The sequence below is a fragment of the Haplochromis burtoni genome, unplaced genomic scaffold (genome assembly GCF_018398535.1).
Source record: "Haplochromis burtoni strain Fernald_Lab_line unplaced genomic scaffold, NCSU_Asbu1 Contig_736, whole genome shotgun sequence".
NCBI classification, from domain to species: Eukaryota; Metazoa; Chordata; class Actinopteri; order Cichliformes; family Cichlidae; genus Haplochromis; species Haplochromis burtoni.
This window is the reverse complement of record NW_024583097.1, coordinates 84,610-91,840: the sequence shown is the minus strand read 5'-3', so window position 1 is coordinate 91,840 and position 7,231 is coordinate 84,610. Positions and strand designations below refer to the sequence as shown.

Genomic DNA, 7,231 nt, shown 5'->3' with positions numbered 1-7,231 from the left:
CAAATATCTGAATATCCGACTGACACTTGGGTGGAGACATTCAGTGACAGTTGTGATTTTAAAACTTAAAGTCTGAATGTCAGGTGGACTCTGGGCTTTGGGTGGACATTTAGTTAGAGCTCTTTCACACAGGCCTACAGACTGTGAGCGCTGACAGGAAGTGGTCCCTACGGGAAAATGTGTGTTCACAGCTTCAAAGTGTACCTGGTTGCAAAGAGGTCTGCGGTGCTATGCTGAAAAACCTCATTGTGATTGCTTTGGTCACTAGCAGGTTAACACAGTTGGCCATAGTTTCCATAGAAGATGCAGACATGTCTGCAAATGCTTGCTTCTGTTTTTCTTCATGAAAACTGTGAGTGACCAAAGAAATCAGCAGGAGGTTTTTGGTGCAGCCCTCTCTTTGCAAGTGATCTCACAAAGTCACAGCCAGAAACCACTGAGGCAGATTTGTCTCTACAAAAACAGATTATCACTCTAGTTCTGTGAACATTGATCAACATCACTTTTTCAGCATCTTTATATTTTTGTTTCATGACAAATAATTTCAGATATATGAAACAAAACAAAAAAAGAAATAAAAACTTTAAAAAAAACTAAATGCAAATAAAAATATTTTTCAGTGCCTTGTAAACACATTTAACTTATTTATGTATTTGATTATCGGTCCTAAGAGCAGGCTTAATATTTTAATCTAATAACAAAAATATCAAAACTGAATGTTTTCATCACAACATTTATTCTTTTCACAGAACAAAAAGCTGAAGTCTAAATGGTTTCATTGTTTTTAGGTTTTCTGTCCAGATGCATCATCGTGTCTGTGGGTTTAGCATCACTCCTAATATCTGCTGTTACAGTCAACATGTGGACAAAAACCAAAGGTGAGAACTTCACAGATGAAACGTTTATACAAGAAAAGCTTTGATAAACTTGCAGGTTAATTATTTCAGCTCTCTTTTGTGATTTTTGTCATTTCAGGAATAAAAACACAGATGGAAGGAAACACTGTGAGTTGAACTCTGTTATAACTTCACAGAGCAAACAACACGTTAGTGATATGTATTCTTTTTTAACTGTGGATGTACAAATGAAAGAAAACAGAATACACAGTTTTAACCATGTTTCAGAAACACTTATAACCTTTTTTTTTGTTACTCCTATTGTTTACTCAGAAATGTGGAGAACTTTGAGACTAAATAATAAATAATTAATAATAAGATAAACCATCAGAGAGCTCATCAAAAGTAGCATTTCAAAGAGAGAATCTAAAGTGTGTAGTATTGTTTTAAACAGGTGCATAATGATGAAGATGATGACACAGTGAACTATGAAAACACTGCAGACTCTCCTGCTTCTGTCAGACTCCACTGATCAACAACTTCAACATCAACTCATCACAAAAATGAATCATAATATCTTTAATATTTCCTGACATTTACTTTTTGATTTTATCTCATATGTAGGAGCAAAATTCTTTTCTTTGTGCACTTAGCTTCAACTATTAAGAAAAATAACTTCAAATAATCATTTATTCCTTTTTCATGAAAATCGATGTATGTACACAGAGGAATCACAGAACAATCCACTCAGCCAATAAAACCCTTTAAGCAAACTGCACAAGAGGTGACAAGTCAGAGAAACAGATCAGGAGAAAAACAGGTGGCAGTGACGTCTAAATGAAGCTTTCTGAAGTGCACACAGTCGTCTTTGGTGACATCTGGTGGACAAAAGTTTGAAGAGCAGCTTGAATCTACAACTGTTTCATCATGATTGCTCACTCTACAGAGCTCAGCTGACAGCTTTTGTGTGATATCATAAACTGTTCTGTTTAAACATATACAGGGTGTGGTCTCTCTTTTCTTGTTACTTCTTGACATTTGTAAACAAAATAAATAAAGAAAAAAACATTCTTCAAATTAATGTACAACACAATCCTATAATAGGTTGGGAATAAAGTTTGTGAGGTCCTACCTCCACGTGTTAAGGAAATAAACCAGTTGACAGGCACATTTATATATAAAATATTATAATGTATGTGTAGTGTATTTTTATGTATGTTTTGACCTGAGATGTAGAATAAATTTACTAATAAATGGGTAAAATAAAATGATAACACACATAAGGTTGTTCTATTTGGTTTTTGTTTGGGAATAAACAGAACCTTCTCTTCCTCGCAGGCTCCATGTCTCTCATTACGTCGCATAAAATCACCAAGACATGTGAAATGTAGTCAAGAGAAAACAAGAAAATGGGAAAGTCAAACTACATTTTTTCTGTGTTTTTAAATGAATCTTCTTTTAATTGAAGAGAGAAAAAAATATTTGACTATCTTCTTATTATTAGAGTAACCTCCAGATCAATGTAAAAATGAAAAACACATACTTGGAGCTTGACAAGAACTGGACAGACTGACCACGTCCTCATCACAGTCACCCAGGGAAGACTGAACCTTAATGAAGACTGAGTGATTACTGATGTGGCACAGATGTGTACATAGTGTACGGGGTTCCTCCTATCAAAAGGTGCCTTCCTCTCTCTCTCTCCCTCTCCCTCGCTTGTTCAGCTGGGATGAGGAGCCACGTTTTGTTGCTCCATATTAAACCATTAACATTATGTGTTACACTTTAGCTGTGATAACTATCATTGTGTTTTGTAGTGCTGTCTCTCTCTGACACCTCACACACACCACAGCATTGCAGTGCTGACCACAGTACAAGTGTGCTTCTATTATTCTCCCCAGTATAACTTCCTGTTCTTTCATCTCCATATAAAACATTGACTCTACTAGTTTAAGCTCCTCTGTTTGTACTGACTGCTGACATTTGTCTAAATAACAAACAAATTCATCTCCTCTCACTGTTCCTATCAGATGATTCCAACTTATACTGACACAATATTAAAACACCTTGAAATTAATGTAATGAATTTGTATTCTAAAAACTGACTGATTTAAATCAACTTTCCACACGTTCAAAATGACGGCGACAATAACGACAGTCACTCTCTCATCAGTGTGTTAACATTTGTCATTTGTGAACATTTAATCAGTCTAACTAATTTTGCAAATTCAAAAAAACGTTCAAAGGTTTACTCGTGTGTGTCATATAATGTGTGTTTTCGAATCCACAGCTCAGCAAAAATAAAATGGTGAGGACTTAAAAGCAGCTCTGTTAGTCCATCAGTGCGTGAATCATTTGTGTTTCTGATGTTTATGTGGTCAACATTAGAGGCTCACACATCCAAAATGTTGCTGCTGTTGTACCCACATTCTCACAGAAATACTTCCCCTTCACTTCTCAGAAAAACTCAGGCCTCAGACTACTAACACATCTTATCTGTTTCCTTATCCAGCTGCTGCAGTGGTGTTTGCTGCAGTATCAACATGTTTCATTGTGGGCATCAACACACATTCTTGTTAAAAGCTCAATTATTCATTTCATGAATGAAGAGAGAGGGAGGACAAAAACATTTGAAGGCTGCAAAACAAATAAATTCAGAACAAGTGATGAAGAGTAAACCACTGATGAGGAAGTGAGCAGGAAGTTGAAGCTGTGTTCATGTCTGAGACTGTCTCATTTGTGAATGTGAGAGCAGAGAGTAGAGACTGACAGACAGAGAAGTACGATGGCTGCAGTCATGTGGATTCAAATGTCTTCTTTCCTGCTGCTGATGCTTCAGATTACAGGTAAGGAAACACAGAACACACACAAACAATAGTCTGTTCTTCCTTTAACTGAGAGAGACGTGTTTGCTTTGTAACTTTGAGTTTTCTGGACTCTTGGAAAGAAAAGATGAGAAATAAATGATGTAAAATAATCCTTAAACTAACTGTTAATCTAACTGCAGTGTTCATGTTATAGTTTGTCACATTTCACTCTCCTGTCCTCAGCAGAAACAACAGGACAGACTTTGTCCTCCTTCAGAGCTGCCAGAGCTGCACATGACATCACTTTGTCTTGTAAAAATGTGATAGATGGTCAACATAACTGCAGCTATACTACCTGGATGTTCACTGATTCAAGACAGACACCAGCAGTAGAGCTGGTTGTTCATGGACAGATTAATGAAAATGTTAAAGCTGAATACACCAGACTGAGTGTTACAGCGAACTGTTCTCTGCTTATAAAGAAGGTACAAGCTGACGATGTTGGTCGTTACACCTGCAGACAGTACAAAACAAGAGGAGGACAAGAAGAAGGTTCAGACTTTACAGTTGATCTGTCTGTTATTAACAGTGAGTATTTACATCATAATGTTTTTAGTTCAAACTTGGAACAAACTGAAATATTACAGCAGTATTTATTACAGTGATGATGCTCTGTTGTTTTTCTCTTTCCATATCTCCATCTTCACCAGTGACTGAACATGAGAACAACAATAAAGTCATTGTGAACTGCTCTGTGCTGACACATGAACAGTGTAGACACACAGTGGAGTGGCTGCATGAGGGTGAAAAGAAAATATCTGACGTGGAGATCAAACCAGGTTCCTGCTCTGTGACTGTGACATTTAAAAGATCTCACCGTGATCAGAAGTTACAGTTTTATAATTCATTGAAGTGCAAAGTGACAGATGATTACACTAAAGAAGAAAAACTGTTTCCCTTCAAACTCAAGTCCTCAGGTGAGAAAACAGGTGAGATTATGTTCAAATCGCTTCACAGTGATGAGCAGACGTGTGTAACTGACATGATTATTAATTATAGCAGCGCTCTACATTATCTGTTTTTGTAAATGTAGTTTACAGGTTTTTTTATTTGAATACTTTTGTTTTATTTTGTTATTTCATTTCTTTCTTTAGGTGAAAACACAAAATCAACGACTGCAAAATTTACCTCAACAACAACAACAACAATGAGAACAACAACAACAACAACAATGAGATCAACAGCAACAATGAGAACAACAACAAAAACAACAATGAGACCAACAACAACAATGAGAACAACAACAATGAGAACAACAACAAAAACAACAATGAGACCAACAACAACAATGAGAACAACAACAATGAGAACAACGAGATCAACAAAATCTCCTCTAGAATCAAAAAAATCCTCACAAGGTAGTGACATCTGGAATTTGCTTTATAGTTCAGACCCTTTAAATTCAAGTTGTCGGGCAATAACCTGTTAAGAATGTGTTCAAATCCCCTCACAGTGATGCTTTGACTGGTTTGATTGTTACATATTGCACCTCTCCACATTATCTATTCTTTTAAAAACAGCTTGGTGTTTTTTTCTTCTTCTTACAATCATTCTTTATTTGATTTTGTAATTACATTTCTTTAGGTGAAGATGTCACAGAGACTAAATCAACACTAAATATCTGAATATCCGACTGACACTTGGGTGGAGACATTCAGTGACAGTTGTGATTTTAAAATTTAAAGTCTGAATGTCAGGTGGACTCTGGGCTTTGGGTGGACATTTAGTTAGAGCTCTTTCACACAGGCCTACAGACTGTGAGCGCTGACAGGAAGAGGTCACTACGGGAAAATGTATGTTCACAGCTTCAAGGTGTACCTTTCTCTTTTCAGGTTTGTTATTATGGCTCATTATCCTTCCCGTTGGTTTATCAGCACTCTTAATAATTGTTGTGGTCATCAGATGGAAGAAACATAAAGGTAAAAGCATCCCCAGATTATAGTTTAACATAATATAACTAATGTTAAGAATGTGAAAATGGTGAATTGAAGAGATTTCTTATTTTGTAGATTGGGATCATTAGCAAACAGGCAAAAAATGGATTTTTAATGTGAAACTAATCGCAGTGGGTTTTTTTTGTTTTTTTTGTTTTTCAGGAAAAGAAGGGCAGCTGGCCGGCAACACTGTGAGTTCAAATAGTTCCATTGTTTCATATGAGATTGAGCTAATAAACTTTTAGAGGTGACTTCATGCCTCTAAATGACTAAATAAATTACAGGATTTACCATCAGAAACAGAACAGCTGACAAAGCTGCAGCTTTGTCTGAGCTGATTCAGCTCCTCACTGAGAATGTTTAACTATTTAAGTAACATTTAGATCTTTACACAGTTACTCTTCTGTTTGTGAGCAGGGACTGAGCTTACATCCTGCAGAGACTCAGTCTGGACCAGGAACCAATCAAACCAGGCTGAGGTTGCACACTAATCTCAGTATAAATTTGCACTAAATATTTGTTTCATTTTAACAGAAAAGTCATGGTTATGATGAGGAGGAGGAACCAGAACTGAACTGTATTAAACCAAACTGACATCACTGAGCAGATGTTATTTTGTCTTCACTGTGTAGGCTGGAGCTGATGATGGTGTTTCTTATGTCTCCATCAGCTTGCCCAAGAGGACCAGGAGTAAAACCCGGGTGAGATTTTTAATATTTGTGGGGATGATGTTAGCAGTAAGACCATGATTTTCAAAGATCCTTATGTCTTGTCTTGCTCTGTAATGTTTTTTTTTGTTCTGTAATGTTTTCCTATAGTCCCGTGGTCATGATGAAGGTGACACTGTGACCTACAGCACAGTGAAAGCTGTCTCCTCTTCTGCTGGAGATGATCCCAACCACCTCTATTCCACCATCAATGATGTAAAGAAGTAGGATGATGCTCATGAAAAGAGATATGGTAGATGCTGTTTCACTTTTTAGATGAGAGAGTGAATGTGAAAAGTCATGGGTTATTTTTTTTTGTCTTACGTATTGGTTGTTTTGAACTAATAACATAATATTGTTTTGGTAAATGGACTTATATAACACTTTTATATAGCTACTCTTTCAGAGCACTCAAAGTGCTTTATACAACAAATTCATTCACCCAAGCAGTTAAGTGCTCCCTATCTAACATTAATACTCATTCACACTCCGATGGAAGCATCGGAGAGCAACATGGGGTTAGTATCTTGCCCAAGAATATTTGGCATGCAGACTGGAGCAGACTGGGATCAAACCACCACCCTTCTGGTTAGTAGCTGACCTGCTCTAACACCTGAGCTACAGACACCAAACTGAAAATCATTTATGTTTCAAAAACAGACATGTTACCACACCTATATATTTCTGTTTTGACCTAAACTGTTTCTGCCAGAGGGGTATGTGTTGACGTTTTATTCCAAGAAACCTTTTCTGTTTGCTGCTGCTCATAAAAGTTTAGCTGATAGCATCCTATCACAGTACATGACATCATTACTGTCTAAGGCGCAGCTTCAAATGCATCCTGAACAGTGCGGACAAAAATTAGAAAGAAGAAAAAGTACTAATAA

At 36.7% G+C, this 7,231-nt stretch overlaps 2 long non-coding RNA genes across 3 annotated transcripts; both read left to right on the top strand.

Annotated features, from left to right (window-relative positions):
• The first annotated feature begins 10 nt into the window (after positions 1 to 10).
• On the top strand, positions 11 to 2,219 carry LOC121812691. The gene is made up of 3 exons (XR_006053245.1): positions 11 to 878; positions 976 to 1,004; positions 1,291 to 2,219. It is a non-coding gene; the product is annotated as an uncharacterized LOC121812691 (long non-coding RNA).
• Positions 2,220 to 4,939: 2,720 nt separating this feature from the next.
• LOC106632525 lies at positions 4,940 to 7,225 on the top strand. Of its 2 annotated transcripts, none has more exons than XR_001335885.2 (5): positions 4,940 to 5,061; positions 5,536 to 5,622; positions 5,800 to 5,828; positions 6,270 to 6,338; positions 6,456 to 7,225. It is a non-coding gene; the product is annotated as an uncharacterized LOC106632525 (long non-coding RNA). The 2 variants fall into 2 exon arrangements; XR_006053244.1 differs by having other exon boundaries at positions 6,055 to 6,338.
• The last annotated feature ends 6 nt before the right edge of the window (positions 7,226 to 7,231 follow it).